The sequence below is a fragment of the Corvus kubaryi genome, unplaced genomic scaffold (genome assembly GCF_017639235.1).
Source record: "Corvus kubaryi isolate FWS band 111438036 unplaced genomic scaffold, C.kubaryi_AGA036_p1.0 133, whole genome shotgun sequence".
In the NCBI taxonomy this organism is placed as follows: Eukaryota; Metazoa; Chordata; class Aves; order Passeriformes; family Corvidae; genus Corvus; species Corvus kubaryi.
Window position 1 is genome coordinate 2,780,462 of NW_024580667.1, and position 17,520 is coordinate 2,797,981.

The following is a 17,520-nucleotide window of genomic DNA, read 5'->3' on the forward strand; positions in this document are numbered from 1 at the left end:
CTTCCAATCCCTGAAGATATGTTACATTTATTACATGGCAAAGGAAGGAGTTGCCCTTTAGATTATTTTTCTTCACTGCAGTTCTTTGAGCAAATTTTTCCCCTTTAAGTGCTAGTTGCATTGAAGTCTGAAAACTGGTTTCTTTACATGGAATCTGTTCTCTACAAATGCAGAAACACTTTATTCATCCATCTGTAATTTTAGTCCTGCAGATAGTTCTTCTGCCCCTATAATTGTTAGAAATGCATGATTGAAGTAGTTTTCTTTGAGGGTTATCATGTTTGATTTATTCTTACAAATTACTTGGCACAGCTGAAAAGTGGAGCTGGTGTTACTTGTTTGCTTGGGATTTGTAAGAAAGATGAAACATCTTTCAAAATACGTGTGTAAGAGATGTAGCAATTTTATAGGCTTGTGATAGGCTGTTAATATTTCTTTAAATGCCCTGTTGAAAATCCTCAGCACCAAAAAAACCAAAGTTAAACTTAAGCTGCTGCATGGACAGACTGAGGTGGAGTGCATATCTAAATCCTCTTGTCTCCTACATATGATAATGGTGATCTATCATTGGCTTCAGTTCAGAATGCCAGAACATCATCATCATTTCTGTGAAGATCTTGTATTGCTCATAAAGGCTGATGAGCAGTAGTGATTTAAATAAGTGATTTACTGGTACAAATAGTAGTATCTTAAAAGTCCAACAGTCCCAGGACAGAAAAATCTGTTTTTATGGTTCAGATATAAAGTTTAAGAATGAATTGACTCAAGCAACCTTACAGAGTTGCTGGATGGCTTTGAAGTTGATGATGGAGTGATGACCTACAAATTGTTCTTTCACTTTCACACCTTCTGTCTGGCACATAGGAGATTCTCTGGACCATCACCCTGCCCAAATGGTTTGGCTGACAGTTTTTAAGCAGATCCTGATGGCTGTGTTTCTGACCTGTTCTCAGAGATAACTGACACGGGCCTATTGTGCAATTCCCAGCAGAAAAGCTTGCTTTGTCTAGGCTTGCCTAACAATACAGATGCTGCTGAATCTGACTATTCCTGGCGATAAATTTTAACTGAAACTCTTTGTCCAAGAAGAACAGTTTAAACCTCCTTTTCAAGTTTGTGTACTATTATATCCCCACAGTGTCTCAAAAGTCAGGTCATTGCATTGCCTAAACAGAGATTTGGAAAGGTTGGATTGGGTGTGGCTCACAGGAGAACATGCTCTGTAATCTCCTAGAAATTATTCTTTTTTTTGGAGCCTGAGTTCTTTATAATGGTGAAAAATTTCATCTTTGACTATAATATACAACAGCAAGATACGCTGGTGTAAGCATCTGACTTCAGGGAAGAAGCTATAGCTGTTCTTTCAAAAAATATACTATATTGGCACAGCTCATACTATGTATTATAAGATGAGGTATTGAACCAGGGAAACTAATGATCTGACAGAATTATTGCCTAGAAACACTGAGCAAGCAACATGTTTCTCAGATGGAAAAACTCGCTGACTTTTTGTATAGCCTTGTTCAGATTCTTCCCTACTCCTAAAATGTACTTTATTTCTCTGTGAGAGCACAAGTGAACATTAGATCATATCAACCAGCAAGAAGTAAGTTTTCTAGGCCAAGCCCTTACTAGTGGTTGCATCCATTTTGAAAATTTCTGGCTGTCTCCAAAGGTTTTTGTAGATGAGGGAGAACAAAACCCCCTTCATTTTGAATATGTGAACGCTTACTCGTGTTACAACAATACATGCTTGCTTTTAGTACTAGGCAGTGATGCAACCCTCCCAGTGAAATCTGCAGACTGGGCTTATTCTCTACATAATGAGATATCAAAGTCAACATCCTGAAAAAAATTGTTGGCCTTGTAATGGTTATTCTGCACTCCATCTTTACAGTAATGCTGCCTAATACATGTGTGAGTACCTTTCTGCAGAATTTTGGGTTCCTTTTTGCACATCAGTTTGTGCTCTTGAAAAGTTATGCTCTGTAGTTATTATGTGATGAGATTTGTCTGTTTCATAATCATCTTGAACCAGATGTTTCACTTTTCTTCACCATCAGAAATATCTCCTATAAATAGATGCATAGTGCTGTACGGTTTTGTAGCTGTTGTCTTGGTCATGGTGAAACTGCATGTTGATAAATCAGTGCACATTTTAAGAGCAACATCTGGTCTAAATTTTGTAGCCAGCTGTTCACACCTTAAGGAAACCATCACAGGTCTGGATGGCTTGTGAATAATTAAATATTTTTGTTTTACTAATCTTCTGCTGCCCTTGTCTAACAAGTGTGGGGTTGGGCAATACATGTGAAATGATTTCTATGCTCTACCTTTATTGCAAATACTTGGAGTAGTTGTTCATTTGAGAGGCCCATTTAACAGATATTAAAACCCTGAATAACAGTATTTAAAAGAGCAGACTTTTATAATGCTTATACCCAATCCTACTTTAAATTTCAGGCTTAGTTAAAATTGATATTGTGATAAGGTTCAGCATTTGGAGGTGCGCTTTACTGAATGGGATTTGGATGCTTTGAATGGGAGATGGTCATGTGAATGTGATCAGGTGATACTATTCTTGGTTTTGTATAAAAACTGGAGGTATTTGCCAGTATCTACCTGCAGATACAATGGAGAAGTTTGTATGCTAGCAAGTTGGCAAAAAAAGGGTGAAAAATTTGGGAGTATGAGGAGACAAGATACTTGTCCATCCTGATTTTCAGGAGGCATCTGCAGAAAGGAAAAGAATTGAAAATTTGATGGGTTTTGAACTATTTCCTTAATTTAACATGTGGGAAGACTAAACTTTCAGGCAAATGTTGCAAGTTGTATCCCAATTCACTAATTAGTAAGATGACGGCCTTTGAATGGAGGAGATCTTCATGTAGCATCAGCAAATATTTAACTCCTCAGACCTATTGGCTTTGGTTAAGCTTCTGGATGAATTAATGAAGATCTAAATATTCATCATTAATGACTATGTTTGTGGTATCACTAATCACTTATCAGTGCAGAAGTCCTTTTAAATCAGTTTAACATGTCTCTTGTAAAGCTTGAGCGTATTTAGGTGCCTGATAAATCACTGATTTCTCAATAAGTAAATGAAGGTAGAAGTGTTCTGCTGGATATGTTTTATGTGTGCTAGTAGTAATCAGTTTGCACTGTGCTTACAAATAGTCTTCTTTTTGGGAGCTTGCTCTTGACAGAGTCCCTAGAGAGTGAAAAAATTAGATTATCATCAGTGATTAGTGCATCCAATTTACCTCTAACAGCAAAACCAGCCTCCAGGGTGCCAGCTCCCTAAGCAGGCAGGTATTTTGCCCTGTGCAGTGTGACAGGGATGAAGTGCCTGGGTTTGGTGGGCAGCAGCTGAACTGGGCATGCTGTGTTGGGGGCTGAGCTGAGCCCTGGCTGGGAGAGCTCCGCGCCTCCTCCGAAATTCCTCAGGGGAGGAAGGAGTGGATGGGAGGCCTCCCTCCCCACAAGCAGCTGTGGAATGAGAATGAAATCCAATGTTTATTCTTTCTCCCGGAAGCTATAGGAAATGTAGCACTCACGTACATTGCATAATACTGTTTGCAGTTGTGATAGGGAAAGCCTGAGCAGGGCGCAAGGAGAGCGAGGTGTTAGAAACTCTGGTGTTCTCAGGGAGGAACAACCACAGCATGGGCTGTGAAGGTAATAAGCTGCTTTACCAGGGAACTGATCCTTGCTTAAGGGATTCTGAGCATCCTTAGAAGATTTTTGACCTTCCTTTAGTAGGTGCCAGCTGAACCAAGCTGCAGTGCAGCGTCATTAACTCTCAGGAGCATCTGTTGGTGCAGGCAGACAGGAGGATGTGCCTTGTGGCTGGGGAGAGGAACTCGAAGTTGAGTGGCTGCTTTGTTTCCATTCTCCTGCCTAGCCCAGACAATCTTCTGGTGGAAGCTGTCTGTGATTTATGTGTCTCGTAAAGGAGTTGCTCTCTTGAGCGCTGTAGTGGTCCAGTCCCTGCCACTGTTGTCAGCTACGGGGGTCTGGCTCTGCTCCATGATGCTCACATGGCTGAGAAGTTGAAATGACTGATGACAGCCAATCTTCACATCCAGAACATAAAAATGCTGCCCTTTGTCAGACAGGTGTAGTGTGAGCTTCTCTCTCACTAGTGGCACCACTTTTCCTGGGAGATCACCTGCCTGTCTGGAACTGCTCAGAAATTGTTGAGCAGTATCAGGCAGGTCTCACTAAAGCCTTCTTTAGTATAGCAGCTGGAGAAGGCAAAAATCTCCTGTCATATTCAGAAAATCAAGGTGCTTTCTTCCCAGCTGGCTTATGGCTGTAGGAAGAATGAACCTCCAAGACTCTGAAATCCATATACAAACTTGGGGGAAGTGTGCTGATGTCAGGGTGATGCTCCAGGTTGCAACTGCCTTGCTGGTTTTGTTCAGCTGTTTTCAGTAGGCTGAGTGATGGGGAGGAATGGCTCCTGCCTGAATGTGAAAGGTGATGTCTTCCACTAGGTATGTCAGTAATAGCAGCAAGGTAGGAGAAACATTTATGTAAGAAAAAACTGACATGTACCACTTGTTTCTTATACCACAAAAGAAAGCTCTTATGACTGTTATCCTATCTAGGTGTCTCTTTCTTGGCAATGATGTGTTTTAGTAGCACTATTATATAACAAAATTTCCCCTGAAAGCATATGTGGATCATGCTCTAGAAAATGAGTACAGAAGGTGGCAATATATTTGAATTAGAAATCTCTAATTGCCTCTTAGGTATGAAGTACCATGGCATTCCTTGCTCTCCTATTAGGCACAGGATTCATCTGCTTGGTTACCTGATCTGGTAGGGAGGGGGGAAAAAGCTGTATTAGCAAGCTGAGTGCTGTATTTTCCCCAGGATGTTCTGCTCAAAGAGCTGCATATTGTAGCCAGAATGCCCCACAGTAATTTGTAACTTCGGAGATTGACTTGTTTGGTTTGAGCACTTCCAAAATGCTTTTGCTGCCTGATAAATTTGCCTACTGGAACTTTCTTATTTCTTGGCTGAGGTTAAAAGCAATGCTGTGGTGGAGGAGCAGTATGCAATTCAATACCACAGAAGCACACATCAATTAAAAGGTGCCTAGATATGGGCAAGGAAGCTTAGTCAAATATTCATTTAGGGGAGGGGGGGGAAACTCCAAACAAAACGCTTGTATGTTGTAGATAAAATTGCTTCTTTGTGATAGCCTGGAGAGCCAAACCCATGGGGAAAACTATTCCTGGGATGTCAGGTAAACCTGTTTTTGAAGGGTTGCATTCAGGAGCCCAGTTAGGTAGGAGCAATGAAGGTTCTGATGGATATCCTGAGCAGCATAGTTCTGTAGTCAGACCAAAGGTGTTTTCTTCCTGGAATTCAGCCTTTACTTTCCCTGATTTATTTGGTCCAGAGTTGCTTCTTTGGCATCTTAGGCTTGTAAGTGCAATTTCTATGGAATTTCAGAGATGGATCTTATGGTTCTGGGATGTGCTGATAATCAAAAATTGTTAAAAGAACTTGCTTAGCAGACACCTTGATTTAAAAACAACACACCCACTTCATTGTGATGCTATTCAGGGAAATGATTCAGTGCAGTTTCAGTGGGTTTAAACAATGGCCTAGTGGCACACCTATTTTGTAGAAAGCAGAGTTTTAAATGGGATGCCTGTTTTCTGCAAGTCTACACATAGCTAACAGCTGCAAGGTGATACTTAGTAGTGTCTATGTCCTGTACAGAGCTTCCCTCACTGCATTCTATTTTCCCATGCACCAAAGACTTCCAGATGAATTGGAAATATTGGAATGATTTGTTGGATCCTTCAAGTTTTGCTTTCAGAACTGTTTTATCTTGCAGTAAAACATAGCTGGGGCTTTGAGTTGATTCACACACAGTACATACAGCCAAGTCCATTTTAAAAGGTACACTAGATTTCGGGCTTTTTTCCCTCACTCTACACACAGGCTGTAATACCACGACAGCTTATTTATCTTTATCTCTTTGTTCATGGCTAGTTTGAGTTGCAAATAGTAAAATACTGCGGACAGCTCACGGGCTGGAGCTCAGCTTGCAGTCTTCAGTTCTGTACATAAATTTGTGTTCAGAAGCAGAAATAGTAGAGCTGGGGCTGACAGTGGGTGGCAGGCTGCCGTGATAAAGATGTGTGCGAACACACCTTCGTGCTGAGCATGGTGTGTCAAGGCAGAATCCCAGACTGGCGTCCCTCAAATACAATGTGAACTTTGCCTGCTTTATCCCTGCCCACGTGCACCTCAGGCACACATCTGAGTGTGACTGTGCAGTGCATGGGTACTGTACAAATGAGTCAGTTCCTGTTCCTTTGGCTGAAGCTTCGTTAGGAGTTCTCAAAAAAGTATTTCAGAATGTGGATGTGGTTAGCACACTCATTTTCCAGGCATCTTAAAGGAAACCCACATCAACTGTGAAAGTGACCTTTGAACTCCTCTGTCCTGCCACTGTCAGAACTTGGGCAGTGCTGGATGAGAAGGCTGGTTTGCTTCAATCTGCATCTTCCCTCACAATTTGCACTCTTGCCATTTAGGTTAAGTGCCTGGTTATTCTTCAGGAGAATTTCCAATAGCATGTCTGTGTATGACTGATCACTGGTGGTATGTCAGCTGCACACGTAGTTAGAAGCAGCTTCTGACAAACTTTGGGTCATATTTAGTTCCTCACCACATTTTAGTATTGAAAGCAGTTAAACCCATTAGAACCTGTAGTGTTATTTCCTAGTTCTTAAGGCAGAATGTGGTAAAAACCACTTGTACTGCATCTCCTGGGGGTTAATATATAGCTTCAGCTAAGTTCTCTTGAAGGCATCAATTATTAAGAGCCTCTTTTTTGAGATGTCAGAGGGATTACTTTCACTGAAAATGTCTGTCTTGTACTATGAATCTCTGTGTATTTAGAATGACATACTTTTAAAACAACTTTATCAGAGTCTTCCTGCCTTATACCATGGACTTTTTTTTTGGTACATGTAATTCTTGTGATTATATGCATCAGGATCTAGGCTCTGAATGGCATTATCTCCAAAATTACTGTTTTAATGTATTTCCTTTACTTTCCTGATACACGCAGCTCTGCCATCTAATTGTCATCTTGTGCTGATGTTTGTGTTCTTGCAGTGCATTGGATTTCCCAGCTATCCAGTGATGCTGTGTGAGGCATTCTGTCAACAAAAGGGAGATGTTTCCCCTGGGAGCCTTTAGAAGGCTGCTGCAGTGGGATGGAGAAGCAAGTCTCCAAATGGGAACATACACTTCATTTAGAAGAAAGTGCTGCTACCAAATGATGGGGAAAATGCTTTGAACCTGTGTTGGAACATAGAATTCTCAGGTCTCTTACCTGTAAATCTGTGCATTATTTACAGAGCTTACTGTGCTGTATAGGTGGAAAACAATTAGAGTGGAAAAGCTGTGTTATCCATAACTCTAAAGCTTGTACATGAGTGACTCTGCTTTATTAGTAAGTAGTTTATTATTGAGCCTTCCTTACAACATTTGACAGGGAAAAGGAATTGTTTCTTGCATTACTTCACGTGTTCACAGCAGTAGTTATGAATCTCTTATGGGCAGAGAGATAAAAAGAAGTAAGAGTTATTCTGAAGTTGATCATGCTATTAGCAGATACACAATGGAGAGCCAAGAGTGCCTGTCATCCTTGCTGCCTATCAGAAGTGTTCATGCACATGTTTTTGTTTGGGCTTCCCCACTCATGTTAAGAAAAGAGTGAGGATGAATGAGATTGGCTTTTTGATAGTAGTTCCTGTGTTAGTGCTGTGTATTACAAGCTATCAGGCTCAAGTAGACTTTAACAAATGATTTATCAGTATAAGTCTACCTGGTGTTTTTGAACTATGTTTTGATAATACTTAGACTTTTTAACAGCTGTTACGCTAAAAAGGCAGTATTTCCTTCATCTGATATTAAGAATAAAAGTATGCAGTGTGAAATCTGAATTTAATATGGACACATTTAAGTTCTCTTAAATTTAAGTTTTCTCAATGTCATCTTACCTGTAATAGGAATCTAGTTCTAAAGGCTCTGCTTCAAAGATTAAATTTAATTGCAGCAACGGATCTGACACATTCCTGACTGTCGTACAGTATTTTGCAGTGAGTTACTTCCCTTGTCCAGGTAACCTTGCATTTAGATAAACTACTGTGCATGAATATAGAACTCTGACACTTGTCTTCTGTGCTTATTGCAGAGATTGCTACTGATATTTTTCTTTTTAGACCAACAGAACAAGTACTGACACACGTCAGTGTGTCTTGCAGCTGTAGAGAGATGGAGACCACCTCACTTGTGAAACAAATCTCTGTTCTGAACTGCAATCTTCATTCACAATACTGATGCAGACACATTAAATGGTTGATCTGTGTCCTCTGCTTGCTGATTCATACTTAAGCTGGCTTTGAGTTTTGCCCTTTTGAAATGCTTGTAGTGTTCTGATGTACCATAAGTTTTTGGGTTGCTTGATCATCCTCACTGTCCTGTCTGGGTGTTTGGTGTTTAATCCTACCTTTAGAGGTATACTTTAGAGTATACTCTGCTGTCATTTCTTCATGCTGCATCTCTGATTATGAAAAAGCCCTTTTGGGCAGGAAGTTGTTGAATTGGAGTAGGCCTGATTCAAAAATGCTCTCATGTTTATTCTAGTGTACTGTGGCTAATTCAGTACTGGAATACCTTAAAATTACTTGGAATAAAAAAAGCAAACAATCCTATAGAACTCTTAAAACTTCTCAGAGGAATAACCAAGACTTTCTCCTGCTCTGCAATGGTGTTTCTAAGAGTAGGAATAGATAATACTTGCATTTAGAATAGATGTCCTATTAAGTAGCAAAATTTAACAACAGCTGAGTGGGCATTGCAGTAAATCAAACTGGATGGAATAGGGCAGGTATAGCCTGGGTTTCTATAATACAGCCTGTAATCACAGTCTGCTTTGAGTTGGTGTTTTAAGTATGTGTTGGGAACCAGGAATAATGGCTTTTCAGTGGAGCTCTTCACTTGGAACCTGTAGTCACACGCTCCTGAAGCAGCACTTACTCAGGCCACATCAGGAATGTCATGAGAAGCTCCAGTTAAATCTGCTGTTGTAACACAGTGTTCATAACTCTCCAAGAGACCTTCTCAAATTGCAGAATGAGTTTAATCACTGTCCACCAAGACACACTGTAGTAGTGGGGTGTTAATCTCACAGCTTTGGTAGCAGATCCTGTTTAATACACAGCTCAAAACTGAGATCCCCTTATAATTGCTGTGGTCTGCTGTTTTGTGATAGCCTGAACCTATTAGCAATCCATATGAGATTAAATATTACTGATATTCCATACTATCCAGGATTTCCCTTCAAGAGGCTTTGCTCAAACTCACTGGTATGCTTGTCCTTATTATTTTTCTTAGTATTGTGAATTCCCGTCACTATAGTCACTGCCTGCCCTGAATAAATTTGCCTTCTTCATTTTAAGGTCACCTTAAATGAAGGACAGTATTTCTTCCTGTTTGTCCTGGATATACTTTTGAATTTTTGAGTATTCCTGAGATTCTTGAGGTATCCCATTTAATTGGATACTTGAGTGAGTTACTTTTCTGTTCTTTCCAGTCACATCTTACACAACGGTCCTGGGCTAATTTTTGCCTTTTTTCATGGAGATGGTCTAAAAACAGTTCATGTTATGGAAAAACTGAAAGATAGTCTTGGCAAGATTCTGAGTGGGTAAAACAGCCTGGAGATCATATCTATCATGAGAGAAGATGCTTCTCCAGCTGGTGCCTCCTCTATTCTGTTTCGTGGGAGTTATACACTTGCACAAAATATTTCTATAAGTTCAGTCTTCTCTTCCAGGTTCTGTATTTCCCCTTTTGAAAAGAGGGATAAAGTCAAAGTTAAATTTTCATATTGTAATGTGTTCACATGCATTTTTTTCACCTACTAAGGTCAAGGGTTTGTGGTTTTTCTTCCAAATCCCATTTAAGACTTACCCCAGACTTTTGTGCCTTTTTAGCATAGTTATTGTGACATTTTCTAGAAGTTTACTGATTAGCACTTGCTGTGTACAAACTGCTTTTGTGCTGATGGATGCAGCCCCGTGTTTTGGTTCCCTCTTAATTATCTGTATGATAATTAAGAGGTCAAGCATGAGAGGGCAGCCTGGCTTTGACTTACACGTGTCACTCAAATGTTAATGGCCTTATTACACAGCTCAGCTAGTGGCCCATGCAGTACAGTCCTAGATCCAAACACGTCTTTCTGCTGAAATGCTTAAAGAAGGTAAAGCAGTACTGACAGCCATCTATCTCCCCTGCCAAGGCACTTGTTTGTCCCTGTTTACCTGATCACTCCAGTGAAGTGCATGTATGCCTGTTTATTTATGTGGAAGGAGCAGGGGATCCTCACTCAAATGGTTGTCTCAGTAAAACAGTCTTCTTGTTTCCCTAAGGTCCTTCAGTTCTGTGTACTTTAAAACTCCTCTGCTGGTTAACTTGTAAAGCTGGAATTGTGTGACTTCTTCCACAGTGTTCCTGGGAAGACCAGTTTGGAATAAGAATCTTACTAACTTTAAAAGCATTGGTGCCACTGTCCCTTACACATCACTATTCCTGCTTTCTCCTAAGTTAAATATAGAATATTGCCTATCTAGAGCTGCATGAATTGGTGTTTGTAACCTGTGTGTGTGACTGGCTGGTGTCTATTACTTCATGCAGATTTAACACCAGTAAATATTACCCTGGGTTCTGTAGAATAGATGCCTATTTTAGGAAACTTCTTAGCACATTTTACCTGTTGCTCTTCTGCTAAACGTATCTCTCTTCACCATTTATGGTCTAAAGGAAGCAAAGTCATGTGAGCTGTGGGATAAACACACACAGTTAGGTCTCTGTGGCACAGTAGCATGCTGTTGTCATGTGATAATCTTCAGGCAAGATAAAATGTGCCCTTGGCTTTCAGATGTCTCTTGCAAAGATTTCTTAACACTTGAAGAATTGCGAACCTTATTTTTGGTCATTGAAAGTTGCTGCATCTTCTAATTTGCAGAACACTTGCCTAGAACACCAGTTCTGGTTTAATTTTAGATTTTCTGAAGACCTTGACTGCATCTGCATTGTAATCTGGGCATTATGTTCAGATTTGCAGGCTTCTGAGGGCTTTAATGCTCCCTGATGATTTTTTTTTGAAGTCCACCTTAAGACTGTGTTGTGCTTTTGTTGAAGTTGTAGATTCTGCATTTTCTTTCACACACTTGTAACTTGCACCCTTGGGTTTCCAGGGTAAAGATTACTGCTGTATAACAGGTGTGACACCCTGCATGGACTTGTTCTGTTTGTTGGGATGGTTCTAGGATTTACCAGGGGGAGGAAGGTGGCTGACATCTAAACTGCATGTACTGGAGGGATAAAGTGAGTACCTCTCATTCATAAGACACAACACCGCCCAAACCATGCCTGTAGCCCAGATTCCCAATCCTTCAGGTTTACAACTAATTTGTTTAAAACACCTATCTAGGTAGCTATTTTATTTTCTTTCCCCAGCTTACCTGGACCTGCTTGGGGGCCAGAGTTACTTTCCCTATAGCACTGTAAGGGATGTTATATTATTAGAACTTATATTTTAAGTTCTCAGCATAGATGTTTTAAGCTTCATAGTGCACTTGGCTGGAAGAGGGGGGGGAGGATGTGTTTACTTCCCCCAGTTGAGTTCACTTCACAGGAAGGCAAGTAGGAGATGGTGTGCAACAGGACAGTAAATGAATTTATATTTCCCACCCTCTTGTTGCATATTTGTGTGATACAGGACCAGGTAGCTTTGTAACATCAGCTCTGTAATTGGCTAATTAAGTACCTTATTTTGTGAAGTTCAAGTTACACAGATGCTATTCTCCTGTGAAGTATGTACTAACTGCACTTAGGAGAGTAATTATCTTTAAAGTAGGTCCTTGAGAAAGATACAGAAGGATCACACTGTTAATGCTGCCAGTTAGTCTTAGAAATTGTTGGCACTTGGCTTGTTACCCAACTTCTGGATCAAACTGGTCTCATCCCTGGTATGCTTTCACTTGTTTACTAGGTGCTTGCCATTTTATGCTTTTTCTTTCCCTGATATTTTCTTCTTTTTTTTTTATTTTTATCTTTTCTTTATTTTCTTTGTCATATTTTCTGCATGTAACTATCCAGCATTAATAAATAACAGTGTTACTAAAGATGAGGGCCCCTGTTTTCCACACAGACTGGGTACTATAGAGGCTGTAACTGCATGGTAGCTTGAATTGAGTTGCATGGTAAGGACATAGCAGGGCTTTCAGAGCTCAGCCATCAAAGATTATGTGCTGTAGGGGTATTGAGAGAGGCTTGTTTGAGTAAGTTCACCCAGCATCAGAATTTATTAGTATTTAGTCTTCAGCTGAATCATATCTGCACTAAAATGCAATATTTTGTGATTACCTATTTAGTTTCTGCTCATGTTTCAGCTGCATTGATAGTCAAATTGTTGATATTTGGCATGCTGGGGGTGTGCTGTTGCAAGGTGCATGCATGCTGTTTAGAAAAAGAGAATTAAGCTAGCTAAGAAACTGATAAAATAATTCTTTGACAGCTGTTGAATCCTTAGCATCTCTACTACAGCAATATTGATGTGCTGTGAGCACCAGCTATTTGCTTCTTGAATGGCTGGGTGGGTCTGTTCTGCACATGTTCTATACCCTGATGTGCCTGAAAGTGCTGGTGTACAGTGAGTCTGGCAAAGCCATTGCAGAGGCACAGGGGCTGTGACTGCTGAGGGGAACCCAGAACCCACAGGTTGTGGGGGGAAAGTGTTTTTTTCACTTTTTTTTTTTCCATCTCTTCTGTGCTTTGGCAGTCTCCTGCACTCTAACCCTTCCTCATGCTTAGAAACATTTGGTTTGTGTCCACACAAGCAGGTCTGGTTGTGGGTGTTTGTCTAGTACATTTTGTGTGCACAGTGCTACCTTCCCTATGTCTTGTAAAAAACTGAGCTGGAATCCTCTGGCAAGGTGTTTGTTTAACACTGTGTGCCTAAACAGAAACGTCACTGGCACTGTTTGCTGCCTTTATATAAAATTCTACCTTACTGCTCATAAAATTGTGATTTGATGAATAAGTTAATTCAGTTTCTCACATTCTATTACCATCCAGTGGATGGTTACAATACACTGGGGTATGAGCATGTACTAACAATAGCTGACAACTGAATGTTACTCACTTGCAGAACAGTGTGGTCCTAATGCAGGCATTAGAGAAACTTAGTTCATTACTTCCTAGCATACAGAAGCCTCTAGCTTAGGGACCTTAACTCATGCTTATACCCTTCCATGGAAGTTTTGTGCCACTCTTCAAAGCTGCAGGCTTGAAGGAATTATTCCATCAATTCATTTTGAACAGTTTGCTTAACTCCTTATGAAACCTATTTTATTATGGCTGTAAAACGTATGTTGAATTAGTCTACAGTTTGGCTTGGTCATTTTTTTGTGTGCTCAGATTAGTATTTACAGCATCCTTTATGGATTTCTGCAGCTAAGCCAGTTTCTTATCTGTTTGTATCAAATCCTTCAAAGACCATGTCTGTGAGGTCAATGCAAAAATAAGTCCTGGTTAAAGGTAACTGTGTTTGCATTTATCAGCAATCAAATTTTAAAAACAAGTTAGTTAGTTGGCCTTTGAGAATGTGAGTGGTTTTGCCTTTAGGAAGTTGTTTTAGAAGGCTGTGCCAACTCTATACCTCCCTAGGCTTGCTTGTACTAGTGCTCTCTGGAAAAGCAATTTAAGAAATGTCTTGGGCAGGATTTTCATAAATCTATTCAGCCCAATCAGAAGCTTCACTTAATAGAGCAATGTATAAATAGTGCGGAGAGTCAAGTGACCATCAGCTGGTCTGAATGGGTTTGACCACTACAGTCACAGGGTCTGAGGTATGCAGGAGCTGGGATCACTGAAAACATGCTTTGCTGCAGAGATATCCTGGTGCTGGCATAGTTACATAACTGCAGAGGAATTCATGTGTGTGAGAATGAGTTTTAATTGGACATCTGTATTTAATGTTGGTTTCACCTTCTGTGTCATTACTGTGGAGTTTTAAAAAAGAAAAGTCACTGCCTTGATTAACTTGCCCATTTTGTTAAGTGGTGTGTATTGCAATGCAGAGCTGAACTCCACGATTATGCTTTTCCTTTATAAACTCGGTGCCTACTTGCTTGAAACAATGCACTGATCTGTTTTACTGAATTCAGAACTTAAGACAGAATGGCTCTTTGCCTAAGTTCATATTAGGTAATTAGAAGTTCTTGGCATGCTTGGTAAATGCTGAAATTCCATTGTGTTGTCCATTAAGAATGGGGAACTATTTCTTCAGCTGCAGTGCCAGTGCACTAAATTATGTGTTCTGGCTGTCCCTAGTGATGGCTTTATTAAATCTCAGTGAAACTGTCAGCTCTGGACTTGCAGGGATGCTGGCTTGCTTTTGTTTGGGAATTTACTGAAGCCAACATCCAGGTAATGATTTTTTTAAATTTTTTTAAATTTTTATTAAAAGCATCCAGCTTCCCCACTTGTAAATATCACAGTATGGATTCTAGTAAACTAGTAAACAAACTAGTAAAATGTCACCTATTTCTTTATGGTCAGTTCACTTGACACCTGTGGCTGTGATGTCCAGGACAAGAACATTCTACCAAATTCAGTAACTTCACGGAAAGAACTATTGTCCAAACACAAGTAATTGGTATTTGCCTTCTTCCTTTCCCCACACAGCAAAATATTTGTACTGAATAGCTTTTCCCCCCCTTTACTACAGATTTGAATGCTTGTCAGTGCCATCCCTGTCCTTAGAATGTACTAGCCCATGATGTGACTCTCACAGCAGAGCTGTCTGATAAGAACCTGTTTGTTGCCTTTCCTGTCAATTCTGTAGCTTTGGCTTTAAAAGTTATTTGTTTAATCCAAACCAGAAAAAGAATGGTGGCCTGTGTATCAGTTATGTTTCTTGTCCTGATTGATGTACTTGAAGATCATTCAATCGCATTAAACATACCTTGATTCAGCAAGTACAGGTGTGAGTCTGTTAGGAGGTGATTCACAAGTTTTCTAGTCACCTGCCTTTTTATTTAATGCACAACACACATCCAGTAGGTTTTTTCTAATTTGAGCATGATATGGTGATGGGCTCAGTTGCATCTTGCCTTTTTTTGGCAATAAAACAGTATATTAGAACAGTTTACCAGTGTCAAAAGCTCTCTCTGTTGGTTTTATAGAAGACAGATGGTGGCTTTTTTCAGTAACTTGGTATTTCTTGCTTTCATGAGGCAGTGAGACTCCTGTCTGCACAAATATCAAACCCAGGCACTGCTCAGGATTATGGTACAGCATGAGGCTTCAGGTTACATATGTGCGAAGAGCTCCTGCATCTCTGAGGTGTTCACAAACCTCCTCCCTTTCCCTTCCTGCAGGAGCTCTGAATTTGAAGTGACCCAGCCCTTTGTCATCTGAGGAGCTGGACCTTTTCCTGCTGCCCTGGTTAGGGCTGGGATAAAGTTGGGTGCAGTGCACACCCTTAGAGGTCTGGGGGAACTTCACAAGTCTGGGAGTTCTTATAAAACACTGCTCAAGAGCTGCCCCTCAGCATCACCTACCTTAAGACAGAGGGTGATACCTGGGTTCAAGGCTCTGCTCATCCGCTCACCTTGCTTTTCCTCTTACAGTTGCAAGAGCTCTGGCTAAAACTTGCAAATGATGGAATAGTTGATAATGTAACAAATCAAAAGTTCTTTCATTAAAATAAAAATTTCTAATTTAAAAATAACATTTGTATCATCAAAGGTCTAGTAAAGCTGCTGTCTGAGCCTTGGCCTCTCCTTGAAGACACAGTGACCGTGCTTTCTCTGGCTTGTTCCAGAATCTGCTTGATTGAGGATTGGAGGGGGAGATATTTTCTCTGAGTGGCCCCAAGCCCAAAGTGCCTGTGGTGGAAAAGCTCTGTCTCCCTTTGTGGGATGATCCTTGCCCTCCTGAATACTGCTAGGTCCTGGCTGAGAGGGAAGCTGGGAGTGTTGTGCTCTGAGGTTGGGAATGGCTTTAGCTCTAAGCTGCAGAATGGTGGCAATACTGCAGTGGGTTATGCTGGCTTGGCTTGAGGAAGATTGAAGCCAGGGAAGGGTGAAATTAGTGCCTGCAGAAGGAGGGAGAAGTGGACAGGTTGCAGTGAATGAATTGTGCAAATCACTGAGGTGAGTGCTCCAGCAGAGAAGTGCCCATGTTCAATGCCCAGCTTCTGTGCCCATTACTCTTGTGCCTCTGGTACCTATTCCTGGGAAACCCCTCTGTTGTGCAAACTCCAGAGGGTGGCATAGGTACTGTATAGGGGCTAAATAATGTTTGTTCATCATTAATAAATGCTATTTGTGTAACTCTGTTGTGGAAAAAAGTTCAGCAGGGCATGCATGATTCTATTACAATGGGGGCATAGTGACTACCACTCTTTTCCAGAAGTATCTGACAGCAAGCTGTTCTCTTACTCCCTTTCCAATAGACCACTCTTGAATAACTGCTAATATTGCTATAGTCTAATCAAACATTAGTGGTAAAAGTGCTCCCAAAAAAATAAATTATTAAAAATACATAAAAATTCTTACATTTGATTATGGATCTGTGTTTAAAAAGAAGAAAAAAGAAAACCACTTGGCAGGCTGATGACAGTGTTAAAATACTCTGTCACTGAAGCTGAAAGTCTTCCCAGTTCCCAGATAAATGTTTTATTTAAACAAATGCTTGAAATATTTAATGAGCTGTTCTAACTTGATGGGCATTTTTTGTTTCTTTTTATCAATAATGATATTTCTTGCAATGAAAATCTTAATGTGTACAAAACTTCAAGGAGTTACCTGGAGTACATTTCAGGCACCACTGGAAGGGCAAGCTAGGCATGTATCCACTGGGATTTTTCTGAGATGTGCTGCACTGTGCTGGGACAGTTCCTGAGCTGGCAGAGAGGAGCCAGGATTTCTTCATTTAATAACAGAGGTACAAGAATTTCAAACCACCATGAATGGGAGTTTTTTTTTATGCAAAGACTTGATGTGCTGGACTGATTTCTAATAGAAACTAACTCTAACCATCTTCCCTCCTCTGCTAAATTACACAGTTGTACTTTTTTCCTTACTGCAATGTGGGATATGTTTTCCCATTGGAATGTATTGGGTTGACCCTGAGTTGATGGACAGTCTTTAAGACCAATTACGCTTCTCACAATTTACATATTTAAACCGCACAGAAAGGCGGGACTGCCCCTTTTTGTCGGAGGTGGCCTGCTGGAAGGTGGGGGGGCTCCGAGCCTCCCGGCCCCGCTGGGCCGGGGCCACTGCCCCTTTCCCCCTTTCCCATCACTGCGGCACGGACCCTGGGTCGCTGCGGGGGACTGTCCCAGAGCCGCAGGCAGCTCAAACCAGCCATGGACTGCTCACAGCTCAAACCAGCCATGGA

The 17,520-nt window shown here is 40.7% G+C and overlaps 1 long non-coding RNA gene across 3 annotated transcripts in view; it reads left to right on the plus strand.

Moving 5' to 3' along the window:
- The window catches only part of LOC121667528, a 77,895-nt gene extending 60,481 nt beyond the window's left edge, over positions 1-17,414 (plus strand). For 2 of the 3 annotated variants that reach the window (XR_006017086.1, XR_006017085.1), the window contains exon 4: positions 7,153-17,414. This is a non-coding gene — a long non-coding RNA (uncharacterized LOC121667528). The remainder of the gene's footprint in view (positions 1-7,152) is intronic. The other variant, XR_006017087.1, reaches the window with a different exon arrangement.
- Positions 17,415-17,520: the final 106 nt, after the last annotated feature.